Genomic DNA, 16,736 nt, shown 5'->3' on the forward strand with positions numbered 1-16,736 from the left:
TGGGATGTCAATTTAACCATCTCATCGGACCGAAATTGTGGCTTCTCCAGGCTTAAAAGATGAGAATTGGATGAAAAATATATATGGGAGTTATATCTAATTTTGAACCAATTTTTATGAAACTTTGCACACATATGCGGATGTTGAATGAAATGGCCCATGCCAAATTTTGTAAAGCTCGGACCGAAATTGTGGCTTCTACAGCCTTAAAAGATATGGGAGCTATATCTAAACTGGACCGACTTTTATGGATCTTTGCGCACATATGAGAACGTTGATTAAAACGCTCCACCCTGTACCACAGTGGGTATAAAAGCATGGAATTTAATGTCTTTCATCTCATTATAGTTTTTTTGTTTCTTCCTTAGAATAACCGTGCAAAGAAATCCGCACCAGGGTTGAGGATATAAAAAAATCGGGCCGGCCGAATCTAGTTTTAATTTCCAAACAATAAATAAAAATGATTTTAGCAGAAATATCACCTGTTTAGCAAAAATTATCAAATTGCACAACATTAGGAAATATTTGTTTTCCTTCGTTTTGTTCTTCTTCCTGATTTTTAAAAACTTTTGTTGTGATAAACTCAATTTATACACACATTACATATATTTTTGCACTACTTTGTTTTATTCCAAAAAATTTACAGTGTATGTTATTTTTCGCACACGTTTTAAGAAAAACAAGTAAAAAGGTTCGGCCATGCTGAACTTGGATATCCACCACCATGCATATATTTATAATATTCTATTAAAACTCCAAAATGTGCTGGTCTCCATTATATTGGATTCAGGTGCCGAGAACTCTAATACAAGTCACAGTTTCAGCGGAATCCGGTAATAAATCCGCTTTTTACTGGATGAAACCCCTAAATTGGAAGGACAATCTATATGGCGGCTATATATAAATAAGGTCCGTTCTGCATGATATTTTGGTCGGATGACGAGAGGCTTAAGACAACTCATTGTTTCAAATTTCAGTGAAATTGGACAATCCGCCTTTTATGTGTTTAGGACTTTAAATCGGCAGATTGGTCTATAAAACAGCTATATCTAAATATAGTCCGATCTGAACCATATTTGGGTTCAACAAAAATTTCAGATTCAAACAACGGGAAACCTAGTCCAAATCACTGTTCTACATATCAGCGAAATCACGAAAAAATGCGGCTTTTATAGGCTTAAGCCCCTAAATAGACAGATCGGTCTATGTGAATGCTATATCAATATATGGTCCGATCGGGATCATTTTCTGTTTAGTTTTTGGGAGGCATAATTCACATTTTATTCCCAATTTCGTCGAAATCCGTTAATCATTACAGTAGTGAAGGACTTAAGACCCGAATTGGCGTATCGGTCAGATATATCTAAATATTATCTGATTTGGACCACATTCGGGTCGGATGACGGGAGACTGAATAAAACCCAATGTTTTAAATATCAGCGAATCGGATAATAAATGCTGCTTTTGTCGACTTGAAACCCTAAATCGGCAGATCGGTCTACATGGCATCTATATCTAATTATGGTCCGATCTGGTTCACATTCGGGTCGGACGCCGGGAGGCCTAAGAATAATATATGCGCCTTGCATGGTCTTCATAACCTTCATCGACCGATGGGAGGTCTATATGGCAGCTATATCCAAATATGATCCGATTTGACCCTTTCAACAAGTAAAAGCGTGCAAAGTTCGGCCGGGCCGAATTTTATATACAATCCACCATGGATCGCACAGTTATCGGATATCATAACAAAACATGTCATGCAAAATTTCATTCCAATCGGATAAGAATTGCGCCTTCTAGAGGCTCAAGAAGTCAAGACCCAAGATCGGTTTATAAGGCAGCTATATCAGGTTATTAACCGATTTGAACCTAATTCAGCACAGTTGTTGGAAGTCACAGCAAAACACGTCATGCAAAATTTAATTTCAATCGGATAAGGATTGCGCCCTCTAGAGGCTCAAGAAGTCAAGGCCCAAGATCAATTTATATGTCAGCTAAATCAGGTTATGGACCGATTTGAACCATACTTGGCACAGTTGTTGGATACCATTACATAAACGCGTCGTGCAAAATTTCATTCCAATCGGATAAGAATTGCACCCTTTAGAGGCTCAAGAAGTCAAGACCCAAGATCGGTTTATATGGCAGCTGACGATATTTCGATGTGTTGCAAACGGAATCACTAAATGAATATACTTCCTATCCTATGGTGATGGATAGAAAAATTAAGACATCATTTGCTTTCGAAGAACAAAAATCGAAGAAAATTTCCTAAAGAAAAATTTGAATTTTTGATAAAGATTCACGAAAGTTAAAGTGGCAAAACCTTCATTATTTTGCACAGCGATACGGTATTGGAAAGTAAGCCGATTTCGCCCATATGAAGTTACTCATCGCAACATCAATAAGGCGAGTGAGTTTGTGCAAATTCAAAGTTGATTAAGAAATTAAGACAGAGGGATGGCCAAGGCTTGGCCGAATGAGAATTTGCAATGAAGTATATATTCTTTTGCGGTGGGAGGAGGAGGAGGTAGCAAAGAGCTTTCAAACGTAAGATGTTAGTCTTAATTTGGGCAAGATCTATGTGCAAATATGGCAATATCTGAACAGATTTTCTGTTGTTACAGCAAACGTGTTTGCTCTTTTTACCAATAAAACTCACTGGTGTAGTCAACTGCTAAAGCGCCTAGAGTCAGAGGTGAAGATTCTATGAAAGGATCCATAAGCAATTGTTAGTATGGAGTGACAATACAGCTTCGTTATAGCAAAGCGATATCAACATTGCCGTAATATATGTCGGACGAAGTGACACGAATTCTATCTTCAGTATAAAGAATACGCAGTCACAGAGATGGACATGAGAAAATCGTAATCGGTCGATTCTCAGTCGATTGCTTTACTTTACAATGCTTGACGAAGTTCCATCTTTGGTTAGTTTAACAAATGTATTAGTAAAGCTTGAATATTGTTTAGGAAACGATATGAAAATATTTTCGTGTTGAACGCTCTTTGTGGGAAATACTTTGCATCCCCACTTCTTACACATTCCACCCAAACAAACGCGCACTCTTTTTGGTTGGCAAGGACCAAAGTACACCTAAAAAAAATAATTTAGACATAACCTCAGACCAGAAGTAATTCGGGCAGCGAGCCAGGATAGGAATGGGCGTCAATGTCTTTAGGTTATAAGCGTTATTGTTCGCTTCCGATAATTGGCACATTTGCTGCCTTAACATTTTAAGGCAACAAAACAAAGTGGCCATTGTCATCAACACCAATTCATTTGCTGGCCCCTTAAAGCGTCACATTTACAATTCACCAACACTGCCGTGAAATGTGCGTACACACCGTGTGCGTGTTCGCCATCAGACGGAAGGGGAGCCCATGGCTCCATCTCGAGCCAAATCGCGCAGTCTGCGTTATTATCTGTCCTTATGTTTTCTTGTAATTCAGTCAGTTTTGTCGTGTTAACGAACGAATGAAAATAGAACTGGCTGCAAACTTTTTTTGGGGGTTACCATAGCCGGAGTTCGCCTCAGACAGGGGCAGAGGGGGAAGTGAGTAGTTGCACGATATTGCTTGTGGGCCTGTGTGGATGGCTGGGAAAATCGGCTTTTGTCTCTTAATGAATTTGGTCTATGAATGGCGGTGCTTAAATCTTGACATAGCTTTTCCTTTCTGGGGCCGTTGTTTGTTCCAAGTGACCTGCTGGCTCATTGGCTTCAACTTTGTTATTTGTGTTTTCCCATTTAAAATTTGCCGTCTTCTTGAACGAATGCTATTTGCCATCAACAACAATTACTGGGAGTTGCTCCATACGGGTCGCAGATGTTGCTTAGCTGCGACTTGGAGGTGTCGAACAGATTGTTGTACAGCGGTGACAGTGTCTGTCGTTGTATTTGCTAATTACGAAGCAGTGGAGTCAAGTGACATAGCCTTTGCCGTCAGTAATGGCTTGCTTCTAATTATTTTGCAACATTCAGCATGCAGAGGTATAGCCAAAACAAATATATACATAGACGTCGAGCAAGAGACGATGGACGAAAGCTTTTTGATAGGTCGAAGAATCACAATCAATGGAATGTAATAAGTCCAAGTTGGGCTCAAGGACGGTTCTTGAGATATCGCAAAGTTAGGGATTTCTTTTAGGTCAACATATTTAAATACGAAGGTATGTCTAGCTTTTTTCAAGATGTTTCAATAAAACACAGCAAAATCTGTATATATATATAGAAAAGTTTTTCAAAAAAAAAAAAAAAAAAAAAATTCAGAAAAATGAATGAAATCTTTATTAAAATTTTTACATTATGTACTACTTTTAATACATATAATGTATGTAGAAATATAGTCACACTTTAATTTTGCATACGTTTTGATATATCGAATAAAACCTTGTAAGATTTTCTTACAATAGGATCTTAAAAGGCCATATCGGATGAAAGATTTATTTGGGAGCTATGTATATGAAAATCGGCACCGAGTTTGCCGACATCAAATATAACACTTCACTCAAAATTTTGTTTAGATAGGACCGAAATTGTGACTTCAATAACCTTAAAAGGCTATTTCGGATAAAAGATATACATGTATGGGAGCTATATTTAAATCTATATCGATTTTTACGAAATTTTGCTCACGCATTGGGATGTCAAATATAACACGAAAAATTTTGTAGAGATCCGACCAAATTTGTTGCTACTATAGTCTCAAAAGTTCATATCGGATGAAATATATAAATGAATCTCAGCCGGGTAGATCTGGATGCTATAAATAAATCACACTACTTTTATTAAAAGTTCGAACCAAAACTGTGGCTTTCAAAGGCCATATCGGATGAAGCATATATATGTGTGCTATACCTAAATGTGAACCGATTTTTGAAGTTTTGCACGCCTCTTCGGACGTCACATAAAACACCTCATGGATCAAAACTTTTGCTTCTACAGACTTAAAAGGTCATATCAGATGTAAGATATATATGGACGTATTTTAATGAAATTTTGCACTAAAGGCGTGCACAGTTAGAACTGATGCCACCAGCTAGGGCTATCTCCGTCCGTACGACAGACGGACGGACATGGCTAGATCGACATAAAATGTCACGACGATCAAGGATATATATACTTTATGGGGTCTGAGACGGATATTTCGAGGAGTTACAATCAGAAAGACGAAATTGGTATACCCCCATCCTATGGTAGAGGGCATAAAAATGGTAACCTTACATTACAAATTTACATGTTTACAAAATTGCAGATGTTTGTATGTTAAATTTACAAAAATATAAACATTTTTTTTAAGTGATAAATATACATAGCTAAAATGAATCAGGAGGTATACTTATCAATGGGTCTTGCTCTTCTCCTTCTTAGCGTTGCAAAAAACAATGTTATAATACCCTGTACCACATTGGTGGTGTAGGGTAAACTGAAGAATATTTGTTTTTATTAATTGAGTAAGTTTCTTTGTCGCACCCTGTATCGTCACACCTATGTTCAATTTGATCAAAATAGGTTCTGATGTGCATATAGTTTCCATATATACAAAAGCATAGTACGACTCTACTCATATTACTGTGATAATTTTACAGAGTAAATTGCTCTCGCTATCGACCATGCCATGAATCTTGAATGTACTATCTGGGTCTCCACTAGAAATATTATCGATAGTCCCCTCTTATTAATTCTTTAGTTAACTCAGGTCGGTAGAATTCGAACAGTCTCTTTGCGCTCGCTATCGACAATGCTATTAGCAGCATTCACACTGAATAAAGTTGTTGATGGCAAAGCTCTGTATTTTTTCAGGATCTTTTTTTCAACTTTCTTTTAAACTTTTTGAATAATGGAATTTCCAGACATGTGATTTTTACCTTTGCTTTAAATACTCCTTATAAACCCAATTAAAAAACGTGGTGACGTCACATGTCTATTTTCACTATCTATTTTCAGAAGGACTCAAGCGCCATTATGCAACCTATATTGGATGCAGTTGTATTGCAACAAAGAATTTGCGCCTTATCGCCAAGATTTCAATCACCAATCGTTTTACAAATCGTTCACGGGCTTGTTCACGATCAGAAGAGTTGTCTAATTTCGACACGCCAATAAAATGTTCAGTTTTTTTTTATTAAATTATCTATAGGTAGACGTTCTTCTTTAGATTTGTGTGCATCTAATGCCGGCAAGAGTTTGCTATCCAGTGCTCCTTATTTTGGAAAACATCTTTTTGGGATCTTACACTCTCTATTAGCATACGCCTCCGAATTCTTTGATTGTTTGTCGATTTATCGAAACTCATCAACGTTATGTCTAAGGATCGCGATTGTTGTTTCAATAATAACAACTGGTTTTCTCATTACTTATTGTATGGGCTTCAAAATTACAAAATTCAGAAAATAAATATCTGATGCTGATAGCAATTTTGGAGTGATAATATATCTCAGTGATAATATATACCCAGGAATGTTTCATTCTCTCTCTCTTTGAGTTGGAGGCCTCTGTAGCACAGAGGTTAGCATGTCCGCCTATGACGCTGAACGCCTGGGTTCGAATCCTGGCGAGACCATCAGAAAAAAAATTTCCAGCGGTGGTTTTCCCCTCCTAATGCTGGCAACTTTTGTGAGGTACTGTGCCAGTCAAAAACTTCTCCACAAAGACCTGTCGCACTGCGGCATGACGTTCGGACTCGTCTATAAAAAGGAGGCCCTTTATAATTGAGCTTAAACTTGAATCGGACTGCACTCATTGATATGTGAGAAGTTTGCCTCTGTTCCTGGGTGGAATGTTGAATGATTTTTGTAGTGAACATATTTAGCAAGGCGCTGTTCCTCCTTCATGCGTTTGACATTATGTTCATGTTGAACCAATTCAATGTCCACCTCAGATAAGTGGCCATGTCTATTAGGGTCCCTCTGCTTTGTAAGAACTTTCTGTTTTTATCAAACTTTATAACAAACAAGGCATCGACAAGCAAATTTTTTTTTCTAACAAATTCTTGACGCTTACTGGTGTGAAAATCGGACAATTCTACTGTCCGACTTCCAACTTAGGGGCATACCGAAAGCCGCCCGGACAATCTAGGGTCTTGACATTTTGCACACGATCTCTTTAACACCTCAGCTCTAACCATTTCAAATTTCAAAGAGATATCTCTACCCATTCTCACACGGCATATTTTCTTCTAGCATTTTTCGGTTTTCTCCCACTGTGCGACGATTGGTCCGTCCCTTAGGTTAGGTTGAATGAGTCGCCCACATTTCCCTTATTTCATAGAACTTTTTAACAATTTTCGAAATTAAATCAGCCTCATTCTGTTTAAAATTTCCTATGGACTTGACGAAATCCAATTGCAATGTAGCAGAGTCTTTTATCAAAGTTGTCTTTCATCGTAGTTGTACGGCGTGAACCATACGTCCTGGTCTTTGCAAGGAAATATAATTTTGGTAAATACCAGGACATGATAATACCGATGACTAAGTGAAATTCTATTGAAAATTTAATTGGTCGTCAAGTGAACCAAAAATATTCCAATTGAGTGGAACAGTTTTCGTTACTCTTTTGTGATGGTCAGCAAGTATTGACCAATTCAATGAAATTTGATAGGTTTTTAGTTGTTGTTGTCCTTGCGTCGTTCGCTTAAAATTAAAACTACATATTGGTCTGTGGTGGTGGGGGTGGGCATACTCCGCCCACTGGATAATACCCTTAGCTTGACCACATTGGTAACAATAAGCCCCCATGTCAAGTCCTTTTTAAGTCGTTTTGAAATAAAATTGCTGCGGTGGATAAACATCCCATATAAACATTTTTCTTGCTGCGGATTAATTTTTATTTTCCTACAAGCTGCCGTTGTATTTCCTCCTTCGATTGTTTGCTGTCATATTTGTGTGTTTACCATACAAAGTGCGGAGAGCCCGCAGAGTTGTCTCGGAACCGTTCTACACCCATGTCCTACACGGATTGGCAGTTTGTTGTTGGCGCGTGGAGTGAGGGTCGGCAGACGCTCGCTTCGGATTTCAGATTTTTATTGTTGTCAGAGCACTTTCATCGATGTAACAACTAAGATCTCCTTCCTGAGAGGCGAGCATGAAAGTCGAGCCCTTGCACAAACAACAAACTACAAACAACAATTTGTGTTTGTGTTTGTGTGCCTTCATTACGCATCTTGTGATTTGTTATTTTAAGTGTTGTCTTGCAGGATTTTTCACATACCGATACTGTATGAATTGCTTTGGTCCGACTCGAAGTTATTGTTTTCGCAGATGTCCTTCGCCCAAGGATGTCTCTTCGCTGGCTGTGCCATCGATGTCCTTTCGATGTCTCCGTATTGCTACTGGCTGCGGCTGTGGTATTGGCATTGGCATGACCATGATTATTGTTGTTTTAGGACGCTCAAAGACAAAAGTTCCAAGACAAAATTCAAGTTACGCCACCAACACTCGAACACACATAGATATTTATCCTTATGACCCCTCAAAGTGTGTGCGTGTGTGTGTGTGTGTGTTTGCAACATGCGAGTATAAATCTCTGCAATAACAATCCATTGGACGTGTGGGGTGTGGGAGCGTGTGTTTGCCATCAATATTTGTAGGTTTTACTTAAATTGTATTTGTTTACACAGACACACACACACACACACACATATAAATGTCCACACATGGAGCTAGTGGTGGGAGACACGCCCACACCTCCCGTCGCCCCGGTACTCCGGCAACCTTCGCCCTGTGATTACTTAACAAATTGAGAGTTACATACATCAGATAATAATGATGATTTAGGTAAATGTTTATACATATGGCATGTGGGCTCTGCACTCTAGGGAAGTGGAGGTAGCAGTGGGGGTGAGTCGTATTGGGGTATCCATTGGATTGAAGCTACGAATGGCAATTCGTTGCTATTCCCTTGTTTAACTTTAATTTGGTGGTGTCCCTCTTTAGCTTGATTAAACTTTATATCGCTTTTGACTGGCATCGCCTTTCAGGCCGTTCGTTACTTTCTCATCGTAATATGAAGTTATTTCTTGTGCAAATTGAGGACTTGGTGGTGGGGAAGGAGCTGCTGAAGGTAGCAGGAGTGTGGTCTTAAACGCTCCACTTGGTCCTTCTTCCCCCGGCCACTATTGCTGCTGCTGCTGATGATGATGATGGGGATGATGCAGTGCGTATTCTCTATTCCTTGTCATAACTGTTGGCTGTTGTGAAGGACGCCATGTGGCGGCAATTACCAACGTGACTGAACAAATACAATATGTTGATTTAGTTTTTTGTTGTTGCCGTTCGGTTGCTGTCTGTCTTTTTTTGTGTGTCTCTCTCTCTCTCTTAAACCAAAGCTTTGTCAACAAAATATTTCAACGCATTTTCTAAATTGTCTTCATCCCTTTTGTGAAGCGGACGATGTCGATGTGGCCTGACATCGGCGTCGACGACAACAATAATGACGAAGATGATACAGATTGTATCGGGTGTTATTATCCCCCATCCTTCCTATTGTCGTGGCAGACTTATTAACACCAAAGCGCTCAGCACAAGGACAATGCCAAAACAGGAGGAACGATACAATACATTAAAATACACAAATTGTGCAAATTATGTGGCAAATGCCTCTCATTGAAAGCATTTGTGTGAGCGAACATGGCAACTGTGTGCGTGTGTCCTTTGCAATGCTCCGGAAATCCGCTTTCAAATTATGACAGCATTGTTGTTATGTCGACCATAACAGCAGTCCTGCCACCCTAGGAGGACAGGGCTTGGGTTAAGTGATTGTGTGCATTTTGCTGTCACCTCGAAAGACAGCCGGTATAGATGGACTCACGAATCAGCTTAGAACATTTTTCTGAATCAATTAAGCTTGTTCCGCTCAGGTGACCGGTCCCATTGGCAAATCCGGATCTAATGCCAAAAAGGTCTCTTTATTCGTTGCCTCCAATAAAAATTTGGAGCAATTGAATACTGTGATTACGGCTATTGTTGTTGCTTGTGTATGGTAGTCCGTTATCCAGGGTTTCGGTTTCGGTTTCTTAGGTAGGTCAGAGCAATGCAAATTCTCAAAGTAATGTGGTGTTAAATATTCGCAATGCCCAAGAAGAATAGAATTTTTTATTTTTCGAACAATTTTTGTTAGTAAACTTGATCTTTTAATTTGAAACTTGTCCAAACTATTCATATAAATGAACACTTAGCGTAAGAAATACAAACGCCCGATTAAAGGACAATTACACTAGTGGGTTAATCGAAAGTACTAGAACTTACAACGAATGCTGGACATGTTGGAAAATTCTTTCCTCAACCAGAAGCAATCTGGTTGTAGGAGAGGATATAGTCAACATTGTGAATAACATTGTGAATAATTGTGAATTCTTGGTTTTTGGCTTGTGTTAAGAAATATTCTAATGATAAACCTAGATTGCGGAGATCAATGTAGCATAGATATTAGCCTGATGCTTAATGCCTGGGTTTGAATCCTGGCGGGACCATCCGAACAAAATATTCAGCGGTGGTTATGTGAGAAGCTTGCCCCTGTTCATTGGTGGAATGTTCATGGACAGGATTTGTTATTGGTAGACCTACATTGCTGATATTTTCTTTAAAATAATGTATGTACCTAATTGTTACATTTTCTAAAAATCGGCATTTAATTTTTAATCGGAGTTTTAATTTTTTTTTGCAAGATTTACTGTTTTTTTATCCTTTTTGAAATTTTTGTTACGCAGTTTGCTGGTACATTTTTTAGCATCAACTTCCGAGCTGTATATTTTCAAAAAAGGGCAGCTGTCACATGGATTGATTTTCAGACTTACATTGTAATTTTTTTTATCGAAGGATTTTTTTAATATCTTTGAACGAAAGAAGCAAGTCTTTGGAAGAACATCATAAACTTAAAATTGATTTCGCTATTTATTACTATTTACTATTATTGATCGCAGAATGAATAGCAATTAACGTTCCAAATGACTACTAATTGCTTTTCTTTGTGAAACTTACCAAGACACTTAACTTTTTAAATATGAATATTTAAGGACGCTCTTACACAAAAAAAAGTAGGCTGAAAATTAAAATTTTTCTTGCTCGAATAATTTAAGGAAGGGTAACGAGCCAAAGACCCAAAACTTCAAAAATAAAGGTGATATTTTAAATTTTATGTTGCTTTGTACTAACGGACATAAACATCCGTTTCGAATTTTGGTCGCTGATTGATTATCAATTTACTTCGCAAATGACTGCCCAATTATTATTTTTTTGAAACATTTATTTTTAAATTTAGTTTCGTAAATACATCAATACTTAAAAATGCTGCTATTTGTAAGGCAATTCTGTATCTATAACTATTGTACAACATTGCCTTTCCCCGAAATCTTAGGTGCAAAGTTAAGGAGCTATTAAACGTCCGTTTAATAGAAAACAAGTAAAAGCGTGCTAAGTTCGGCCGGGCCGAATCTTATATACCCTCCACCATGGATCGCATTTGTCGAGTTCTTTTCCGGCATCTCTTCTTAGGCAAAAAGGGTATAAGAAAAGAGTTGCTCTGCTATTAAAACGATATCAAGATATGGTCCGGTTCGGACAACAATTAAATTATATGTTGGAGACCTGTGTAAAATTTCAGCCAATTCGTATAAGAATTGCGCCCATTGGGGCTCACGAAGTAAAATAGAGAGAACGATTTATATGGGATCTGTATCGGGCTATAGACCGATTCAGACCATAATAAACACGTTTGTTGATGGTCATGAGAGGATCCGTCGAACAAAATTGCAGGCAAATCGGATAATAATTGCGACCTCTAGGGGTCAAGAAGTCAAGATCCCAGATCGGTTTATATGGCAGCTATATCAGATTATGAACCGATTTGAACCTTATTTGACACAGTTGTTGAAAGTAAAAATAAAATACGTCATGCTAAATTTCAGCCAAATCGGATAGGAATTGCGCCCTCTAGAGGCTCAAGAAGTCAAGACCCAAGATCGGTTTATATGGCAGCTATATCAGGTTATGGACCGATTTCAACCATACTTGGCGCAGTTGTTGGGTATCATAACAAAACACGTCGTGCGAAATTCCATTCCAATCGGATAAGAATTGCGCCCTTTAGAGGCTCAAGAAGTCAAGACCCAAGATCGGTTTATATGGCAGCTATATCAGGTTATGGACCGATTTGAACCATACTTAGCACAGTTGTTGGATATAATAACAAAACACGTCGTGCAAATTTCATTCCAATCGGATAAGAATTGCGCACTCTAGAGGCTCAAGAAGTCAAGACTCAAGATCGGTTTATATGGCAGCTATATCAGGTTATGGACCGATTTGAACTATACTTGGCACAGTTGTTGGATATCATAGCAAAACACGTCGTGCCAAATTTCATTCCAATCGGATAAGAATTGCGCACTCTAGAGGCTCAAGAAGTCGTGACCCAAGATCGGTTTATATGGCAGCTATATCAAAACATGGACCGATATGGCCCATTTACAATACCAACCGACCTACACTAATAAGAAGTATTTGTGCAAAATTTCAAGCGGCTAGCTTTACTCCTTCGGAAGTTAGCGTGCTTTCGACAGACAGACGGACGGACATGGCTAGATCGACATAAAATTTCACGACGATCAAGAATATATATACTTTATGGGGTCTCAGACGAATATTTCGAGTAGTTACAAACAGAATGACGAAATTGTATACCCCCCATCTTATGGTGGAGGGTATAAAAACTCTTAATACCAAGTAAAGAGTCTTTCACCAATGGAAATGTCTCATTGAAAAATTTATCACCTTTAGTGATCTTTGGCTCATATGGTCGATATGACCTTTTTTGGGGCACAGTGACATTTTATGGCAACGATTTTGGACCTTTAATTTACCACTCATTGGAATGCAATAGTTCAATGCAATGTTCGACGACCTATGAGCATTTCCCCCTCTTGCGAATGTAAAGGTCATTTTTATTTGGAAAAAACGTTAACCAATGCCTTTGACCAGGCTTATGGTTGTCTCCCCTCTCATAGGTCCAACAGTAAAATATAATTAAAATTTTTCTAAATCAAAATGATCTGTGCATTCTAAATTCTAAAGAGGGGGAAATTAACCGGTATTTGGGCGGGCTTAATATTTTCTCCTCTCTCAAAGTTCCAACAGCAAACTAAAGTCAAACATTTTGTACATAAAAATAACTTTTTTATTCTAAATAGGGAACTCAGTGGATATATATTCGATATTATGACATTTTCAGAATTTTGTAACCAATATTATATTTAAGTAAATGTTATAAAGCCCCAAAAATTCAATGGAAATTTTGTGGATTTTATGACATTTTTTCGATATGGGTGTTATGGCATAAAAGTTGGGCCTTGCGACAAAGTTGTCTTTGGATATTATGGCGTAGTTATATGATAAAATGTCACAATATTCAAATCCAAAATTTGGATTTTATATTTTTTTTATATCCTACACCACTACTGTGGTGCAGGGTATTATAACTTAGTGAATTAGTTTGTAACACACAAAGGGAAGAGAGATAGACCGATTGGTAAGTATACCGATCAACTCAGAATCACTTTCTGATTCGATTTAGCTATGTCCGTCTGTCCATGTTAATGTGTACTCACAGGTCGCAATTTTCATCCGATCGTCTTCAAATTTGGTATGGGCGTGTTTTTCAGCCTAGAGACGAAGCCTATTGAAATTGGAAAAATCGGTTCAGATTTGGATATAGCTTCCATATATATGATCATCCGATTTGCAGTAATAATGCAATAAAATGGTCATTTGTTTTCTGGATTCTCTCGAAATTGGACAAGAAGCATTTTTAAGGACTCTATATATATATATATATATATATCTTCCCAAAATTTTGTACAACTTCCACAATGTCTATAAAGTTTGCTCGAAGTCGGTTCAGATTTAGACATGGCTCTCATACATATAGCTGTTACATATGTATATCGCCCTTCTAGAGTCACAGCATGGGCATTTATTGACCCATCTTGCAAAAAATTTTGCAAAACGCTTTCCTCGGCGACTGCCACAGTATCTGAGAAGTTTGCTCGAAATCGGTTCAGATTTTGGTATGTATATGTTCGTCCGATTTTAAGATATATTGCAAGAAAGTGCTCATTTTTTGCCCGATTCTCTCGAAATTTTGCAAAAAAGATTTTCTTATGACTCTCGATATTACTGGTGAATTTCATAGAAATCGGCCCAGATTTAAATATAGCTGTCACATATGTATATCGCCAGATTTTCACCAAGAGAGCCACTGCAAGCGCATTGTTTGACCAATCTTGCCAAAATTTTGAACAACGCTTTCTTCGACGACACCACATTAGCTGAGAATTTTGCTCGAAAATTAGATATAGCTTCCATATATATGTTCGTAAGATTTTGGGTAATTTGCAATAATGTAGTCAACCGTAGTTATTACAGTTTGCATATATTTCCTCAATTCAAATATCAGAAAGCCCAAACTTTCTTATATTTGAAAAAATCGTTTTTGAACTTTGTGGAATCGTCGATATGACATCTGTCGTATTGGGCGAAATTGCCAAGTTGTATACTACTATTTGCAATTGCTACTATGCAAATACTATCTTTATATTACGACCATGTTGTTTGGTGATGAATATATATTACATTATTAATTTAGTCATTCTGCTTGCAACACATTGAAATATCTATTCCTGACCCCAAAATGTATAAAAATTTTCAATAGTCGTAAAATTCTAATATGATTTAACGATGTCCTTTGGCCGACCGTCAGTTGATATCACGCTATAGCCTTCAAAAATTAAGATATCGAATAGAATACGCATTTCTTCAATACGCTTATTAAGTACTAGAAGGGGTCAAATCGGATCATATTTGGATTTGCCGCCATATAGTCCGATCTGCAGATTGAGGTTCTTAAGACCACAGGCTAGGTTGAAAAGAGGGTGCGGATATTAACCAGCTGCATGCCACTGCATTATTGGCGAAAATCGTAAAACAGTGGCAAAAAAATAAATTTCAAAAATTAAATTTTTTAAATGCTATAATAAAATTGGAGAGTAAAAATCACAAGTAATTATAAAATCTGACAAACCTGATTATTAGAAAACCGCTGCTAATGTTTACAAAATTTAAACAACCGGTAACAGAGTTGAAATTTCAAATATTTCGTTGATTATATATTCTTTTAAGGTATATGAATTTCAAAGATTCTATATCTAAATCTGAACCGATTTTGATAAAATTTTGCTCACGAAAATAAATATCTTCTTATACCAAATTTTGTAATGATCGGAGCAAAATTGTGGCTACTGCAGCTAAAAAATTGCTTATCGGATGAAAGATATATGTGATCCGATTAGGATAGAATTTTTAGCATTCATATATTGCGTTATCAAATAGAATATCCCATGCAAAACTTTGAAAAGATCGGAGCAAAATTATGGCTATAGCCATAATCGTACTTATCGGATAAATTTATGTATCGGAGCTATATCTAAATCTGGACCAATTTTTTCCAAAATCTTTTGTAATTTTTTTTATAAGAAATACCATTGATTGTTAATAATTTTTGCCGAAAATTTTTAATTTCCGCCCACAGTGCACTATGGACATACACCTAAGCCAGTAATCGGTTTAAAGTAACCTCGAAAGAGGTCAGGAATTCCGTGCTACTTACAGAATCCCTAATTTTTTTCCATACCACGCCCTTAAGTTGGTTCATGTGTGATATTGTGTCCCCACCCAAGTGCTGGTGTCTGTTAGCCGCAAAAGACGGGCAACTTTTTACGTAGGAAGAGCTCCAACGTCTGATAATCTTCCTCATATGCCCTGCATGTGCTATTTCTTGCCGCACCGATTTTACATAAGTGAGCTCGTAGTCCTATGTGCCCCCCACCGAAATCTATATTGACCTCCTTTTTATTTCTTTTCAGTAATAGTCTCGTCTTCTTACGATCCCAATCTCCCCATATGATTTTCGTCGTCCTACCTACCATTTCGCCGTTCCGCAGTGTCACAGACGTGTTCGTAGCCCACGCCATTAACCCATTTTAGACTAATACCCCTTCTTGTGGTGCAATCTCTTTGAAACTTTGCGTACTCGTATAAGAAGCTTTCGGTTTCATGAAGAATAAAAGGTACACTCGATGTTTTTATGTAGTAGTATTAATATAATGACATCTCATTTTTCATCAAGATATAAAGGTTTTAAAAAGGTGATTATTTTTTTTTTAATTTTTTCCAAAAAAAATGTTTTGGGCTAATTTTACGAGAATATATATAAAAAAAAATACCACAGGCAACTTTTTGAAAAAAATTATTATATATGATTATTTCTGTATTATTCTGTAGACTGTAGGGCAATACGTAAAAAATATGATTCAATATAAGTTAGTAACATATGGCTAATACGTACATGCAAATGTCCGCCAAATTACTAATGCGTTAACGCAGCACCTGTCTAAAATGGGATAACTCGAACTGCGTCGACCCGAAAGGCTGATTTTTTGACGGCATTCCACTGTCAAATTGTCTGCTCCTTCATCTCCCCTTACTTTGCTATGGCCCGTCACCCAATCGATGCGGATCGTTCCATCCTCAAGAAAGCGTTAATCTCCTTCATACACTCCATGACTATTCGCGACCTTATCGTCTTAGTTGTTATTTCCCTGTTATTTACTGTCCGTGAATATGTTCATAATCGACGTCCTCACGTTTAAACCACACCACCTCACGCATTCCATGATCGCTC

General features: G+C 37.6%; 1 long non-coding RNA gene across 1 annotated transcript; it reads left to right on the top strand.

Annotated features, from left to right (window-relative positions):
• Window positions 1-13,421: 13,421 nt before the first annotated feature.
• Window positions 13,422-16,204, top strand: LOC106082423 (uncharacterized). The gene is made up of 3 exons (XR_009397991.1): window positions 13,422-13,526; window positions 15,585-15,852; window positions 15,919-16,204. It is a non-coding gene; the product is annotated as an uncharacterized LOC106082423 (long non-coding RNA).
• The last annotated feature ends 532 nt before the right edge of the window (window positions 16,205-16,736 follow it).

Source organism: Stomoxys calcitrans, chromosome 4, assembly GCF_963082655.1.
Source record: "Stomoxys calcitrans chromosome 4, idStoCalc2.1, whole genome shotgun sequence".
In the NCBI taxonomy this organism is placed as follows: Eukaryota; Metazoa; Arthropoda; class Insecta; order Diptera; family Muscidae; genus Stomoxys; species Stomoxys calcitrans.